At 41.6% G+C, this 18068-nt stretch overlaps 1 non-coding gene across 1 annotated transcript; it reads left to right on the top strand.

Annotated features, from left to right (window-relative positions):
* The first annotated feature begins 8192 nt into the window (after positions 1-8192).
* Positions 8193-8356, top strand: LOC122100060. Its single transcript, XR_006146087.1, has one exon. It is a non-coding gene; the product is annotated as a U1 spliceosomal RNA (small nuclear RNA).
* Positions 8357-18068: the final 9712 nt, after the last annotated feature.

Raw genomic sequence — 18068 nt, 5'->3', positions numbered from 1 at the left:
TAAAATCATATCACCTCATAATTAAAGTTTATCTTGTAAGTAAATACTTGTGAGACTCCAATAAAATATCAAAAAAGCTGAAAGTAGAGCTGTGGCTTAAGAGCTATAGTATAATCCTTGAGCAAAAGAGGCTCAGGGGCACTGTCCAGGCCCAAAGTTGAATCCCTAGTGACCACACATACACCCCCTCCCCACCCCAGACCCCACACACAATCAGATGATAATGTCTATGAAGTTCTTCCTTAGAATGATCTTGGTGATGTCAGCAACTGTGTCAAGTTTCTATCTCTCTTCCATGCATTTGTGGTAGTAGACAGCAGAGTCGCTGTAGTATAACACGTGTCTAAGACCTGGCATTAGCAAAGGCTATCATGTAACATATCCAACATAATGTCCAGCTCTCTTGATGGTAGATCCGCACATGGGACCCATGTACTCTTCACCTCACTTTCCCATCCTCTGTGCCATCTGCTGCAATGATTCACTAGCCACCCCAAATAGGCTTTCATAACCTTTCCTTAATTATCTGAATACTGGATGCCAGGAGACACTCTGTGGCTATTCCCCTCCCTGAAAGTCCATTTTACCTCCTATACTCTCCTCACAGATGGTCTCTGAGAGACTTCGTGCCTGATCTTGGAGAGATTTAGTTTCATTGTATGCATAAGCTTTGGGAAATCATGCAGTGAAGGGTCCAGGTTAGGAACATAGCTCCTCCTTCTGGAGGTTTTCCTGTATGTTCTCTTGGCCATTGAACAGAAGTGGGGTCTCTGAAAGGGAACTTATATGGTGTTCTCTGTCTGTCTTGGTCCATATAACATAGAACCACTTTCCCATCCCTTTAATGATTTAGACATGCTCCATGTGATTTGTGCTGCACTGCTCTCAATGTAGTAACAATGTTCCTCTACAACTGGATGTTGTGTGGATAGCTGTCCATACTTTGGCATGAGTCCCCTTCCAGGCAGGGCCCGTAACTCCATGCTGGGAAAGTGAGAGGAAGATTAGCTGGCTTATATCTGTGTAGTCTGAATGACCCTCTTCATGTCCATGGCCCCTCAGCATATTGATAAAGAATGACACACCATTCCCAATCATCACCAAAATGCTCACCTGGTCTTGGGCATTATCACCACTGTCTCACCCACTTCTAGCAAATTCCCTTTTTCAAGGCATTGCCAATCCTCCTCCTTGCATTCTCAGTTAAAATACTGCTGTCCATGAGTAAAGAGCAGAAGACAAGGAAGCAGGTACCCTAGGGAAAGTAAATACTGGACCTCTTCCATGGTGAGAAGATAATGCAACCTGCAACTATAGAATAGCGAAGGAGTTAAGATGGTTGTGCACACAGTTTGTGCAGAAAAAAAATGCCAGACCTAGTATGCCCTGTTCAGAGTTTTAGTCCATAATCGTCTCTAACAAAGACATCTCAGATACAGATAAACCAAGTTCATAGTGTCTTCCCTTCTTTTATTCTGTGCCTTTCTGGGGCTTGCACTCAGGAAATGGATACTATCCCTGTAGTTTATGTTTTTTCCCTCAAGGCTACTGCTTTACCACTGGAGTCACAACTCTACTTCTAGATTTTTTTTGTACATAATTGGAGATAAAAGTATAGGCTTTCCTACCCAAGTTGGCTTCAATCACTGATCCTCAGCCTCATTAATAGCTAAGATTACAGGCTTGGCCACTGAGCCTGGCAGCAATACTCTTCCTTTTTTATTTCCTTTTCTTTATTTTTTTTGTCAGTCATGGGCCTGAATTCTGGGCTTGGGCACTGTCCCTCATCTCTTCAGATCAAGGCTAGTGCTTTACCACTTGAGCCACAGCGTGCCTTCCAGCTTTCTTTCTGCTTATATGGTACCAAGGAATTGAATTCAAGGCCTCATGAATGCAAGGCAAGCACTCTACCATTGAGCCACCTTCCCAGCCTCATCTTTCCTTTTCTTAAAAAAATATTATTAGGAATATGATGTTCAGAGGGGTAACAGTTAAGTCAATTAAATTAAACAGTTGTCAGGTAATGAATACATTTTTGGGGGGACAATTACACCCCTTCCCTTGCTCTCAATTTATCCCTCCCACTGTGGCTTTTTTCTGGTTAACTGGAGATAAGACTTTGCTGCCCAGGGTGACTTTGAACCACAATCCTCAGACATCAGTCTGCTGATGAGCTAGGATTAGAGGCTTGAGCTTTAAAGTCAGGATGACTGTTCTGAAGGTTGTTCTATATTGCCTATGGGCTGTGAGCCTGAATGGACTTAGGCAGTGAATGCCAGGCAGGTCTGTTATCCAGAAGCATGTGTCCTACTTAAGCCTGACTGGCTCTCAGAACAGATAGTGATGCTTTCAGAGCAAGAACCAGTGTGTACTAGCTCAACAGAAGTCCTCACTGTATTTATCTCATTCAACAACTACTGGGTTGCTTATATTATCAACACTTTTTCTTTCTTAAGAACATTTGTATTGTAAGATTGCAGTAACTACAGATTTGTAATGGCCTAGGAATATACATAACTGCTCCAAATCATGTTTTATTTATCTTAAAGTAGTTCTTGAATAATACTCTTTATTAGTAATGATATTATTAATATAAGTATTAAAGTTCTTCGAACATGTTTCTCTTATTAGATGAATCTTTACAGTGACATTGAAAGCATCTTCTGGAGCAGCAATGGAAAAGATACTTCGTGAATACTAAAAATGAGGGATGAGAAGTGTGAAAAACAGAACTAAGAGACTTACAAGTGTGACTGGGAAACATCTTCCACAGAACAGAATCCCAGACTTTTGAAGGTATGTCAGTGTGAGAATAGGTCTTCAACCAGTTCACGTGACCACATGGGTGAGTCTCAATGTTGCCACATAGATATTATTTTGATTCCTATATGAAAGACTCATGTCCGATGGGCTTTCACAATGCCAGATTTATGAAAGTTTCCTGTCTTCTTTCCTTCAATATTACTTCACACTTTACTATTGAGTGCATTTTTTCTTTTAAAACATGAAAACTCAACACCATCTTTTGGACTGAGGTGTTTCTTGTCTCCCTAAAAATAGCTCTGTTATTTAAGAGGCTTCCTGACAGGTTCCAGTGCCTCACTTCTTTAATACTAGCTACTCATGAGGCTGGGATTTGAAGATCACAGTTGAAGCCTGCCATGGTAAGGAAGTCCATCAGAATTTCATCTCCAATCAATTACCAAAAAAGTCAGAAGTGGAGCTGTGGATGAAGTGGTAGAGCAGCAAAAAAAAAGGAATAAGGGCAGGCTGCACTCAGCCTCAGCCTGAGCCCCAGCCCAGCCTTCAGGCACACACACACACACACACACACACACACACACACACACACATACATACACAATGTCTTCCTGCCAGGCTTGTCCATGGGGTCCCATGAAATTGTTGGAGACCTCTCTTCAAATGGACTCACCCTTGTATTCATGCCATTAATGTGGAAATTGACTCTCAGTCACCTATAGATCTATTGGTTCAGATTGTGTATTCTGCATCCTATTTCCTCTGCTTGTTTTCTGAGGTGAGTCTTGTAGTTCAATACAGCTGTTCATATACTTCAAGAGGCTGCTTATGGTCTCAGGGCCTTCATTCACACTCCAAATGGAAAAATAACATATAACCTGAGACCCTCTGCTTACTTTGAGGATCATCTATCCAGGCAAGGGCAGCTCCCTATGAATGGCATACTGGAAGCCAAGCTCAGGGTGTTCAAAACAGACAGAAGTGAGGTGTGGAGGGCTTGAGTTGTTCTGAGGAAAAGCAGAGAATGGAGGAAGACAGAGAAACTGGGAAAAGACAATCTACCTTCCCATGTTTCCTTGCAGTTCCTGATCCACAGTATAACCTTTGCTAATTGTTCTGCTGTGTGTGTGTGTGTGTGTGTGTGTGTGTGTGTGTGTGTGTGTTTGTATGTCTCCGTGAATATTTGCATGTGCACAGTAGTTCTGGGCCTTGAATTCAAGGGCTAGGCACTGGGAAGTCAGGATGAATGTGAGCAAGTATATCATATGCGTGTGTGGAAGTAACTTCATCAAACCTCTCAGTGTGTGCAACTAGTATATACTAATGAAAGTGAAAAAATGATTAAGCAATGCTTAAACTCCTTCCTAAGCTATTTAGAGATAACTTCAAAAAGTATGAGAAAGCATTGTTGGTAGGGGATATGAAAACAACTGTAGTTAAAACTATGGGATTATTCAAGCCAGGTGCTGGTGGCTCATACTTGTACTCCTAGATACTCAGGAAGCTGAGAACTAAGGATCATTATTTGAAACCTGCCTAGGCTGGAAAGTTATGACACTTTATATAAGATATACTACTCGAAGTGGTGCTTTGGGGCTTAAGCCGTCGAGTGCCCTAAGTTCAAACCACAGGACTGCCAGAAAAAAAAAAGAAATAGTCCAAACCTAAGATGTCTAGGGAGTTTTAGACTAAATGTCTTATAAAAACAAATCACTATATCTTGGGGTTCATTTGTTGTTGTTGTTTTAGGTTTATTATGTAAGTGTTTGGTTTCATTTGTATATTCTTCCCCCTGTGGTATATCCCCTTTTGTCACTGTACTTGATTTTGATACCCTGCATCTTGTATATACATTTTTCTAATTTGGGGAGGGGAAGGGAAATAACAAAATGCTAAAACAAGGACACAGGATAACCCGTTGCAACAATGATATCCATAAGACCGTATGTTGGAAATGAACTTTACAGTTTCGGGTGGGGAGAGGAGGAGTGTGGGAGGTGGGGGAGGTAAGGGATAGTGGAAGAAAAACAAGGGAAGGGGTAACAATGCTTGATCAGAAATGTACTCATTGCCTTATTTGTGTAAGTCTAACCCCTCTATAGACTCTTTACAATAAAATAAAATTTAAAAAATGAAAAATAACTAGTTACAGCTAAAGTAGGAAAGGAAAAAAAAACTTTTACCCACTGGCCTGTGGGAACAGTAACTAGAAATACACAGTCAATACAAATAAATTGCAATCCCTCTACAGATTCATGCTCATGGCTACTTCACCTTCTTTGTCCCCAGGGGAAAGTCAGGAGAAATCAATACAAGCTTCCTATCCTATGACAGTCTACTCAATACCTGTACCAAGGTTGTCATCTGTAGGACATCAGATGGAAAAAGTCAACATTCCTTCCAAAAGGGTCTCAAATGAGCCTTATAAACCATAGCCTCCTACTGTCCTGATTTAAATCTTATTTCCCTTCTCAAGCTACAAATACATATAAACTTGTGGAGGGCTCTAGAGAGATGGACAAAGACTTACAAAACATATACTATGTTTCACACCAGTAGAAAACTAAAACTAGATCCTTATATAGCACCCTGCAACAGAATCAACTCCAAATGGATCAAAGACTTTGGAGTCAAAGCAGATACCCTGAAAACATTACAGGAAGGAAGAGGAGAACCTCTAGGTCTCCTTGGCACATGCTGAAAGTTTCTTAATAAAGACCCAGAAACACATCAAATCATAGAAAGGTTGGACAAATGGGATTGCATGAAACTGCAGAGCTTCTACATGGCAAAGGACATAGCTGGCAAGATCAATAGAAAGCCCAAGTATTGGGAGAAGATCTTCACTAGCCATACAATGGACAAGAGTCTCATATCTAAAATATATTTAGAACTAAAAAAATTAAATTCCCCAAAAACAAATCCTCAAAGAAACAACTGCCCCATAAATAAGTAGGCTAAAGACTTAAAGAGAAAGGTCTGTGAAGAGGAAATAGGAATGACCAATAGACACATGAAGAAACCCTCAACTTCTCTAGCCATAAAAGAAATGAAAATCAAGACAATGTTGAGATTCCACCTCACCCCAGTTAGAATGGCTATAATCAAGAACTCTAATAATAACAGATGATGGACGGGATGTGGTCAAAAAGGAACCTTACTGCATTGTTGGTGGGAGTTCATCCACTTTGGAAAGCAGTATGGATATTCTTCAAAAGACTCCACATAGAGCTTCCCTATGACCCAGCAATCCCACTTTTGAACATTTACCCAAATGATCACAAACAAGGCTATATTAAAGCTACCAGCACAACTGTTTATTGCAGCATTATTTACCATAGCTAGGATATGGAACCAACCCAAATGTCCCTCAGTAGATAAATGGATCAGGAAAATGTGACATATATATGTATATATACATATACATGTATACACACACACACACACACACACACACACACACACACACACACATATACACAATGGAATTCTATGCCTCCATTAGAATTACATCACCCCTCTTGTTAGGAAATAGAAAGACTTGGAAAAAATTATATTAAGTGAAGTAGGCCAGGCCCCCCCAAAACGTAGGTCTTATAGTTTCCCTTTTTTTCAATAACTAGTATATGTCTAGGACAAGAAGAAAAAATCAAAAGCTATGTACATATGACCATATAGGATGATGTTAAGTGAAATAAACCTCAAGACAGTAACTCAAGTGCTTTTTTCTTCCTTGCTATTGTTTTTAACATATTTATAATGTACTATGTGATTTTTTTTTGTTTCTCTGGTATGTTCTTCCTCCAGGGTATTACTCTGTTTTCACTGTATTTGTTTCTTGTGACCTGCATCTTATATGTACATAACAAGATGCTTAAATAAGGATACAGTTTAACCCATTGTAACAATGAGATGTACAAAACACTATGTTGAAAACAAACTTTACAAAATTTGTGGGGGATGGGAGGTGTTGGGAAGGTGGGGAGGGAAGGGATGTTTGGGGAAAAAGAAAGGAGGAGGTGACAATGCTCGCTAGGAAATGTGCCCACTACTTTACTCATGTAACTGTAAACCTTCTGTACAATATTTTTACACTAAAAATATTTTAAAAACAGCTTAAAGAATATATACTATGTTTCAATAAATTGAATGAAGATTCATAAAAGGCATGTTTTGAATTTTATTTTTAAAATAAAATGAAGGCTGGGAAGGTTGCTTAGGGGTAGAGTGATTGTCTTGCATGCATAAGGCCCTGAGTTCCATTACTCATCACCACATAAGTCGGAAAAAGCCAGAAGTGGTGCTGTGGCTCAAATGGTAAAGCACTATCCTTCATCTAAAGAGCTGAGGGACAGTGACCAGGCCCAGATTTCAGAGTTCAGGCCCCATGACCGACAAAATGAAAGAGAGAAAGAAAGGAAGGAAGGAAGGAAGGAGGGAAGGAAGGAAGGAAGGAAGGAAGGAAGGAAGGAAGGAAGGAAGGAAGGAAGGAAGGAAGGAAGGAAGAAAGGAAGGAAGGAAGGAAAGAGGGAAGGAAAGAGGGAAGGAAAGAAGGAAGGCAGGAAGGAAGGAAGGAAGGAAGGAAGGAGGGAAGGAAGGAAGGAGGGAAGGAAGGGAGGAAGAAAGTTGAGATAGTGTCCAGGGCCAAAGTTCAAGCCCTAAAAAAGTACCCCCTCACCAAACACAAAATCATACACAGGGCTGGGATTCAGCTTAGCAGTTTACCATGCGTGAGTTTTGATCCCTAAAATAAGGAGAGGGAGGGATTGGGTGAGGGAAGAGAGAGGGAGGGAGAAAAGGATAGGGAGAAATAACAGCATATAGAAAAGAGGGTAGCTCTGCATAATGATATTCACTAGGGTACATGGTCAGGCAAACATTTTCTGTAAAGGAACAGAGTAAGTACATCCAGGCCTTGGTAGTCACATGATATGCTGTAACTAGTCCATTCTTCTGTGGCAGTGTGACAGGGGACACAGATAAAATGAATGCATTAAAACTTTACTAACATTCACTGAAACTTGAATTCTATTTTTATTTGAAATATGGCTAGTGTAACTGTGTGTCTGAATTTTTAATTTTATGTAATTTTGCTTACTGTAAGTATTGTCGCTTACAGCGTTGTGGCTAGCTACTCAACTGAGTAGAACAAGTCTGGCCTCTGATGAAATCTTAGAGCACTTCCAAAGTAATCCAGGAATACAAGCCATGGAAGTCACTCAGCTTTTTGGTAGTCACAGTAAGAAACAGTAAAATAAGAAAATAAATAAAACCTTCAATTAAAAACACCAAAGGAGCTTTGATAAAAATTCAGCAAAATTTATCTAGTATTTAAAGCTTAATCCTCAGATTTCAGCATTCTGAGTAGCTAGGATTACAAATGTGAACTACTCTCACATGTTTGTTAGTTTTTAAATACCGAGTCAGCCTTGTTACTTACCTGGCAGGGGAGATACTATGATCACGAAGGTGGTTTTCCCAGGGCCAGGCTTATCTATTGCACTCCAGATTTGCTGACCCCTGAGATTTCCCCAAATGTGGGAAATTCGACTGCATAATTTGTGGTAGTGGGGGACTGTGTTAGTTCTCTCCACTGGATGGATAGATAGATAGATAGATAGATAGATAGATAGATAGATAGATAGATAGATAGATAGATAGATAGATAGATAGATAGATAGATAGATAGATAGATAGATAGATAGATAGATAGATAGATAGTATTGTATTTTATATTGGCCTCATCTGCTTTCCTGCACTCAGCAGTCACTTGGTCCTAAGGAGTACTGTGAAGGATGAGGTACCTCTAGGCCTACTTTGTAGTTGCTAGGAACTACAAGGAGTAGAGAAATCAGCTTGAACTCACCATGAGAAAATAAATGAGGAAGTTGGGTGCAGGTGGCTTACACATGTAATCCTAACTACTCAAGAGGCTGAGATCTGAGGATTGCAGTTCAAAGCTAACCCATGTAGGAAAGCTCATGAGATTCTTATCCTCAATTAACCACCAGAAGACCAGAAGTGGGCTCTGGCTCAAGTGGTAGAGCACTTCACTTAGGCTGAAGAGCTCAGGGACAACACCCAGAGTTCAAGTCCCATGACTTACAAATAAAAAGAAAGAAAACAAATGAGTGACCAGAGCCAATGGCTCATACCTGTAATTCTAGATAGTTAGAAGGCTGAGATCTGAGGATCAAGGTTCAACACCAGCCTAGGAAGGAAACTCTATGAGATTCTTACTTCCAATTAATCACTGAAAACCGTAAGTGACAATGTAACTCAACGCGGTAGAGCACTACCCTTGAGCACAAAAGATCAGGGACAGGATCCAGGACCTGAGTTCAAGCCCCACAACCGACCAAAAAAAAAAAAAAAAGGAATGAGAAGCCACCTTAATGAAATAGCTAGGCAAGTACAAGATACAGAATAACTCCTCCCTTCCTTCTTTTCTTCCTTCTATTCCTTCACATCCTTTCCCCCTTTCTATCCTAGAACTTAAACTCAGGGCCTCATGCACTTTAGGTAGGTACTTTACCAGATGAGCCATACACCTGCTTTTTTTTGGCTTTAGTTATTTTTCTTTCTTTCTTTCTTTCTTTTGGTGGGGAGGGGGTCCAGTCATGGGGCCTGAACTCTGGGCCTGGGTGCTGTCCCTCAACTCTTCACTTGAACCATAGCGTCACTTCTGGCTTTTTTCTTTTTGCTTATGTGGTGCTGAGGAATCGAACCCAGGTCTCATGCATGCAAGGCAAACGCTTTACCACTGACCACCTTCCCAGCCCTCATTTTTCTTTTGTTGGTTATGTTACTTGAACTCTGTGCCTGGGTGTTGTCCCTGAGTTCTTCAGCTCAAGGTGAGGGCTCTACTGTTTGAGCCACAGTACCACTTCTGGTTTTCTAGTGGTTTATTGGAGATATGAGTCTCACTGGGCTGCCTGGGCTGGCTTTGATCTGTGATCTTCAGATTTCAGCCTCCTGCGTAGCTAAGATTACAGGCATGAGCCACCTGCGCCCGGCTCGGCTTTAGCTATTTTTGTGGTAGGGTTTTATGTCTATGACCAGGCCAGCATGGACCATAATCCTTCTTTTTACCCTTTCTGAGTAGATGAAATAAGAAGCACAATGCATTGGGTTCAATATTAATTGAGATCCAATATTTTGAATGTTTTTCCCGGGCTAACATCAAATCATAATCCTCTCTGTATCTGTCAAGACCCAGCAGCTAGCATTACAAGTGTGAGCTCCCATCCCTGGCTCAAATTTATGATGACTAAAATATCTGAACAAAGTTTTCATAATTTTAAATGTTGAATTTGGGGGCAATGGGTGCTCTTACTTGCCTAGTTGCAAATTGTACCAAAAATCCCAAATATTAACTTTTGATTTCCTAGAGTACATTAAATAAGCAGATAAACTTTATAAAGCAATTAACTAAAGAAAAAAGCTAAACAGAATACATCCTTACCATTGTAACTTTGGACTAACACCTTGTCAATCATTGCTTACATCATAGTTGTTTGTCTGGGCAGTATATTCCATACACGGATCATGCCACCCCCAAGGTTGTGGGCTAAACAGCCTATATCCACAGGAGTGAAAGCCAGGCTCTAGGCAAACACACCAAAGGAAGGCAGGGTCCAGCAGCATTGTACATGGCAATGTCCCAACATATCACCAGAAGTTTTAGGGCAGCTTAAATAAAGCTTTTTCCTTAGGAATAGTACTCTATTAAGGCATACCTCTTCTTCTGGGTTTATCACTGCTTAATTGGAGACAAGTCTCATGGACTTTCTGCTTGGGCTGGCCTGAAATCATGTTCCTCAGATCTCAGCCTCCTAAACAGCAAGGATTATAGGCATGAGCTACCAATGTCTAAATTGATTATTCCTTTAATAAAAATCAAAATGGCTACAGTATGGTTTAACAGAGAGCTTGAATCCTTTTCTGAGCCTTATAAATTTTCTATCTACAAGCAGAAGGACAAACTGACATGTGGGAAACAATCTACCATATTAAACCATTTTTCAGAAGAGTATCTGCCTCATCAGTTTGGCTCTTGTCCTCCTATTCTAATGGTGACTTTTCTGCCCGGGCTGGATTCAAAACACAATCCTTACATCTCAGCCTCTTGAGTAAGATTATAGGCATGAGCTACCTGTCCCTGGCACCATCCACATTTCTGTACAAGTGAATAAAGCTCAGTGATATAGTGTCTACCTCTTTAACCAAAAGTAGGTAAGAAACCAAAATTGAATTTGTAATTCAGTTGAATATGAGTCTATATTCTTAACAACTGGGTTGTAAATTATTTGGTCTTTGCACAAGTCTCTTAGTAGATATAGCGCACATGTCATGATTTTTCTATTTCAAATGGTCCATGAGAGATAGCTGGGCATGGTATGGTAAGCCTGTAATTCCATCACTTGGGAGGCTGAAGCAGAAGCAAAATAAGTTCAAGGCCATCTTGGCTATGTAGTGAGATGCCATTTCAGAAGGGCAGGAAGTAAATGGCTCCTGACTATATAAGCCTTGGCAATTACTTTCCCATCTTCTATGTCTACAAAGAGAAGCCTAAGACTCCAAGGCCAAACAGAAAACATGACCCAAAGACTAACACAAAACAACTGGATACCAGCTGTGTAGACTCATTCTTGGGCCAATAGAGTGTCACCCAAAGGCACTCTCGAACAGTTGGGTCTATGTCCCCTCCTCTTCTCTTCAGAAAGGGTCATTTCAAAATCATCATTCTTAGAAATTAAAAGACATCAGTGATATTAGGATTTCCATTCCAGCATATTTACAAGTCAGTGAACACTTAAGACATTGGCAACTATAAAATTAAGTGACTAGCAAGTGGAATATGGTACCTGAAGATACTAATAGTTCATAGTATATGGTCTGTGAATTAGAACTTATTAAATTTGCTCCATAGCTGCAGCAGGTGCAGTAACAGTTGAGGGAGGGCAGCAGCAACCTTGGCTCCAGCCCCTTGACCTCCGGAGTGCATCATGGAACCTAGCAGCCCTTCACAAAGGCTGGGAGAGAAAGAAGCTGCCATGGAATGCTAGGATCATGCCTCTGGTGTGGCATGCGACCATCACCTCACTTCTGCTTCCTGGCTAGATAAGTAGGGGCCGCATGCCTGTGTCACCTCACTCCTGCTTCTGGTCTGGGTAGGAAGGAGCCGTGTGCCTGCACCAGCTCGCTCCTACTTCTGGTCTGGGTGAGTGTGGGCTGCATGCCTGTTTCACCTCACTCTTGCTTCCACTCTAGGTGAGTGGGGGCCACGTGCCTGTGTCACCTCACTCCTGCTTCTGGTCTGCATGAGTGGGGGAGTAAGGGCCATGGTGCCTGTGTCACCTCATCTGGTCTGGGTGGGTAGGGGCCATGTCCCTGCATCACCTCACTACTGCTTCCTGGCTGGATAAGTCTGGGCTTGGTGCCCTTGTCACATCACTCTGTCTTCCGGTCTAGGTGAGTGGGGGCTGCTTGCCTGTGTCACCTCACTCCTGATTAGTCTGGGTGAATAGGGGAGTAGGGGTCATGTGCCTGCACCACCTCAATCTTGTTTCCGGTCTGGGTTGGTCTGACTGGCTGTGAGCTAATTACTATATCCAGATGCTGTTTACCAGCCCACGCCAGACGTTAGACTTTTCCAGTTCTCATAACAAAGCTTGACATTAATGGATTAGGATGGCACCTTGCTAGGTTTGAGAACCATGTTATTAAATTGTGTGTGTTTGAATGTGCATTGGTCTTGGGCCTTGAACTCAGGGCCTGAGGCCTATCCCTGAGGTATTTGATCAAGGTAGAGCTCTATTTCTTGAGCCACAACTCAACATATGGCATTTTTTTTGTGGTTAATTGGGACTGAAAGTCTCCCAGATTTTCCTGTCTGGGCTGGCCTTGAACCACTGTCCTCATATCTCAGACTTTTCAGTAGCTAGGATTTACAGGTGTGAGCTTCTAGTGCCTCTGTATTTGCTTGATTACCATCCAGAGAGAACTGTGCTTGGCAAGTGTTCTGGAGGAAAAAGAATTGAAATCTTCCAATGAGAAATGGTGAAAATACTCAGGTTCTAGCCCGGCATTGGTGGATCAGGCCTCTAATTCTACCAATTCAGGAATGTGAAATCTGAGAATTGCAGTTAGAAATCAGTGTGTGGAGGACAGAGTCTTGAGACTCTTTATCTCCAACAAACTACCACAAACCCGGAAATGGCACTGTATCTAAGTGGTAGAGCACCAACCTTGAGGGAAAATGCACACGGACAGCACTCGGGCCATGAGTTCAAGTCCAAAGGCCACAAAAACAAAACAAAACAAGAAAAAAATTGGGTTCTTCAGTAGAAGTTTATCATTATAAATATATCTTTCCCATTATATTTAGATCTGTCATAGATGTATGAATCTTAGGGGAATAAGAAACTTGGCTAAAAAATATAGGAATCATTGTGTGTGTGTGTGTGTGTGTGTGTGTGTGTGTGTGTTTGCGTGTGTGTGTGTGTGTTTGCCCATCCTGAGGCTTGAACCTAGGACATTAATCTCTTGATTGGCTTCCTTCCATCAAGGCTGGTACTCTGCAACTTGGTACACAGTTCTACTCCCAGATTTTTTAATTGTTAGTTGGAGATAACAGTTTTACACACTTTTCTGCCTGTGGTGGCCAATTCTGGAATGTGATTATTTTGAATCATGCTGTAAAAAATGTGTGTGCAGATAGCTCTACTATAAGGTTGACTTACATTTCTTCAGGTGTATATGTATGATTTCTTGTGTGGAACTTCCACACTGATTTCTGTTGGGGCTGCAATGATTCACTGAATTGCCATCATTGTGTAGGATATCGTTCCCCACCTCCTTGCAAGTATTTCTGTTTTCTTTTTTAATAGGCATTCTGATTAGGCAGACATGAACTTCAACATAGATTTGATTTGCATTTCCTTGATTACTAACGGTGTTGAATATTTTCATTTATTCCTTAGACACCTACATCAGTTTTGGGGAACTATCTAGTCAATTCACTTGCCTATTTTTTGATTAAATTATTTGTTCTTAGGGTGTTTCATTTTTTGTCTATATATTCTAGATATTAGGATTTCTTCTGTTACTCAAAAGGCAGGAGTTTAGGCTTATTTTATTTAATCTTAACAAAAGATGCCTTGTGAGCTTCAAATTATTTAAATGATGATTGATTTAAAAATGAGAAAGATGTGGCTCACAGAATAGAGTGTCTGTCAACAAGTACAAGTTCTGAACTCAGAGTACAGTGTCTACAAAAAAGGAGATAGATTCTATTATTTTAGAACAATAAAAGCTAATAAGCTACATTTTCTCAAAATATGTAATTCTAAATATTTCCCTATTCTTCGTGGTAAAACTATTGCAAATTTTAGCACAAACTAACAATTTTAGGTTCTATTTTTCCTTGGTAATCATTCAAGCCAGCAAAACTGAAGAAAATACAAGTTTCCCTAGGTGCTGGTGGATCATGTCTGTATTCCTACCTACTCAGGAGGCTGGGACCTGAAGATTGCAGTTCAAAGCCAGCCTGGGCAGGAAACTCCATGAAGCTTATCTACAAATAACCACCAGAAAACTATAAGTAGTGCTGTGGCTTGAGTGCTAGAGTGCTTTCCTTGAGCTGAATAGCTAAGGGACTGCCCCTCGGCCCAGAGTTCAAGCCCCACGACTGACAAAAAAAAAAAAAAAAAAAAAAAAAAAACAACTTTGTATAAAGAGTAAGAATCTCCAAGTTTTTATTCAAGTTTTTTAATTCTTGTGGCAAATGTTTTCATTGGGTAGAAAGTGGACAGATTATATGTCATTGTGATAAACTTGCTACTATGTGGTTGCTTTTCTCCCATTTATAATTTCATCCATCTAACATTGTTGAAGATGAAAAATCCATCAAGGACAAGACATACTATTTGGAAAAACTGGTAAGTTGAAATGACTATTACTTGCTAGTTTGGCAAAGAAACTGTGATTTTCCTTCCCTCCCCAGGATTTGAACAATGAAAAAAATTGTCTTGATTTTTCCAAAAGTGAGGAATACAGCTCATATTCAAATAATTAGAAGATAATGAAATGAATGTTTAGGATATATAATATGCTTAATTTTGAACCTTCCTCTCAAGAAACTTCCAAGAAACTTAGCACACATTGGTTGTAGATATTGATATCAAAAAGCCCACTGCAGGAGCTTCATACCTATAATTGGCTACTCAGAAGGATGAGATCTGGGATTGAGATTGGTGCCAGTCTGGAAAAGCAGTAATTGCATGGATGAAGTCCCCTGCTATTAGATCATATGTCTCTTCCTCCCATCCTCAATGTGAAGCTGTCTCCCCAGATCACCATCCTTCTGATTCATTGATATTATCATTGGGATTTCTGGTTTTCTCCTTCAGCATGAAATTTGCATGGAGAAGGCCACTCATAACTGTATTCACATGTTTCTCCAGTTGCCTACAACAGTGCCTGGTCCTTAGTGCTTAGTAGCCTTGTGTAGAGATGAGCCTTAGTGCTCAGTAGCCTTGTGTAGAGGTGAGCCTGCTCTGCTCATGTAATCTCAGAATTCAGTCAGGAAAACTCATCAAGCTGTGGTCTTGTTAATAGTCATTTCTTCTAATAATTTTTTTCCTCCTTGTGTATCTAAGTCCACATAAGGGTGAGATCAGTGGCTGACACCTATCGGTTGTGATGGAAAAAGAGGTTGTGACATCATAGAAGTTTATTGTGAAGCTGCAGGAAGACCCCACCACCAAAGCACCCAAAATGGCAGGCTCCCACATTTAATGGAATGTAAATATAAGGCATGGAAAAAAAAACAACATAAAAGTTCCTAGGGAAAACATCAAAAGTGGCAGCTGCTACAAAAGTTGGTTCTTAAAACCAACTGGTGTCTCACACCAGTAATCCTAGTATAATATAAGCTAATGAAAGTTTTCTTTTTGTGCCAGTCCAAGGGTTTGAACTTGAGACCTGGGCTCTGAGTTTTTTGCTCAAGTCTAGCAATTTACTACTTCAGTCATATCTTCACTTCTAGCACATTTGGTAGTGTAGTTGAGATAAGAATTTCCAAGATTTTTCTGTCTGTGCTGGCTTCAAACTGTGATCTTCGATGTCAGCCTCCTGAGTAAGATAACAGGCATGAGCCACCAGGACCTAGCTAAAAGTTACTTTTGTGAGAAAAAAAAATTACTTATGTAAGGTATAAAAAGCAACATAAGCAAATGAAACATTAGAACAAAACTGAAACAAGTTATATAGAAGACATAAAAAGACAAACACCAAAGCCCCAAGTTAAAGCCTAAGGACCACCACAAAAGAAATAAAGAAGTGTAGAAGAAAAGTAATAGCCAGTGACAGAGTTTTAAATTAATCAATCACTGGTGGCTTACACATGTTATATTAACTACATAGGAGACTAAATCAGAAAATATCATTTAAAAGGCAAGCCCAAGCAGGGAAATCCATTGGTCATTTTTCTGTGTGTGCAGGTCATGGGATTTGAATTTGCTCTACTTTATTCAAGGCTGGAGTTCTATCAATCTCAGCTTTTTGGTGGGATCACTACCAGCTAGCTGGAGATAAAGAGAATCATGGAATTTCCTTTGCAGGCTGGCTTCCAAACTGTGATCCTCAGATTTCAGCTTCCTGAGGTATTCAGTGCTTTGCATGAGACTCTTATCTCCAATGAACCACCAAAAAAATAAAGAAAAGAAAAAAAAACAGCTGGAGGTTGAGCTGTGGCACCAATGGCAGAAATGAGACTGATTTCTGGGACAGCACCTACATCTTGAGATCAAGCTTTGGGACCAGTACAAACAAGAATAAAGTAAATAAATGAAAAGAAAGGTAGAAGAAGAAAAGGGAGAGCCAATTTCAGAGGATAAAATCAAAACTGAGGTAGCTTACACTTGTTATTAAAGTTACTCAAGGGTCACACATCTGAGACTCAGTGTTCAAGGCCAGCCAAGGCAGGTGAGTCCATGGACTCATCTCTAATTAGCCAACTGCAGTTTAAAAAAAAATCCACAAATTGTGCTGTGGCTCAGGTATTAGGTTACTAGTATTAAAAATGTACTGGCAGGGGGGACCAAGATGGCGACGGGGCAGTAGGGAAACTCCACAGCTCTCTCCAACCAAAAAGAGAGTTCGAGTTCCAACGCTTAATCTCCCCAAGAGACTGACAACAACAAAAAGACGAACACTCAGAGAAAAACCAGAGGTGGAAAATAACAAAAAAAGAAAGAGAGGAAAAGAATTTCAGAACAGAGAAGAGCGAAGACCCCTCCCCCAACCTTTACTGGCCGCGCGGCAGTGTGCCAAGCCGCCGGCCAGCCGGCCCGACGGGGGCTGCCGGAGCCCCAGAGACACAGGGGGCCGCTTGCAGATCACCAGGTACCGGATTGCAGAACAGCGGATCACCAGGAACAGAGAAACCTACCAGCCGGGAGTCTCCACGAGGATCCCACCCCCACCCCTCACTCTCCACCGGAGCGGAGAGGCTCCATCCCGCCACAGCCGCCAGGCACCAGCAGCGCAACAACGGGACCTGTCGGCAGACCACCCGCCCAATCTCGATCGCAACGACCTGGCGGGGACCGCCCAACCCAGCCCGCAACCACCCCAACTGAACTCGGATTGCAACAACAACTGACGACCTACACCACACAGAAACAACCAGCTCCAGGGTGAGTACCCCACAGGGGACAGTGTCTCCCTCAAGGGAGACCAAAGCTGGAGGGAATCCCCAGACCCTGACCTAGACTCCCTACCCCAACACCCGGACCACAGGACCCACTAAAACTGGGAACTGTTCGAGAGCTCCACCAGCCGGTGGAGCACACTCTGCTGGCCAGGCCAGAGCAAGAGTGCCCCTGGAAGGGAGCTTAAATGCCCAAGCCAGGAACAGCGCCCCTGGGTCAAGACTACCAACAGTAGAAGAAATTTGAACTGTGTCCTCCAGGCTGCATAATCTAGGTGGTATACACATCAGCACAGGCCTAACGAGCGCGCTCCTGGCTGGGGCCGGAACCAGGCCCGGGGATCCGGTGCCTGAACAACACAACCAACTCCTCCCAACTGAAGTAAAAAGCTGAGCATACGCCTCAACAGAGGGGAGAAAACCAGGAAACAACACTCCCCGGGAAGCACGCCTGTGACAACAAAAGACCTGGAGGCTCAGGACAAGAGAAGCCCAAACCCCACCAAAACTCCACCCATATACCCTAGGCTGGGAATTGGGCAACACAGGCTGCCAGCACCTGATAGTAAGCAGCAGCTCAGGCTGATAAGGC

This window comes from Dipodomys spectabilis, unplaced genomic scaffold (assembly GCF_019054845.1).
Source record: "Dipodomys spectabilis isolate Male_0828 unplaced genomic scaffold, ASM1905484v1 ptg000558l, whole genome shotgun sequence".
Lineage (NCBI taxonomy): Eukaryota > Metazoa > Chordata > Mammalia > Rodentia > Heteromyidae > Dipodomys > Dipodomys spectabilis.
The sequence above is the reverse complement of the archived record's forward strand: the minus strand, read 5'-3'. Positions and strand labels throughout refer to the sequence as shown.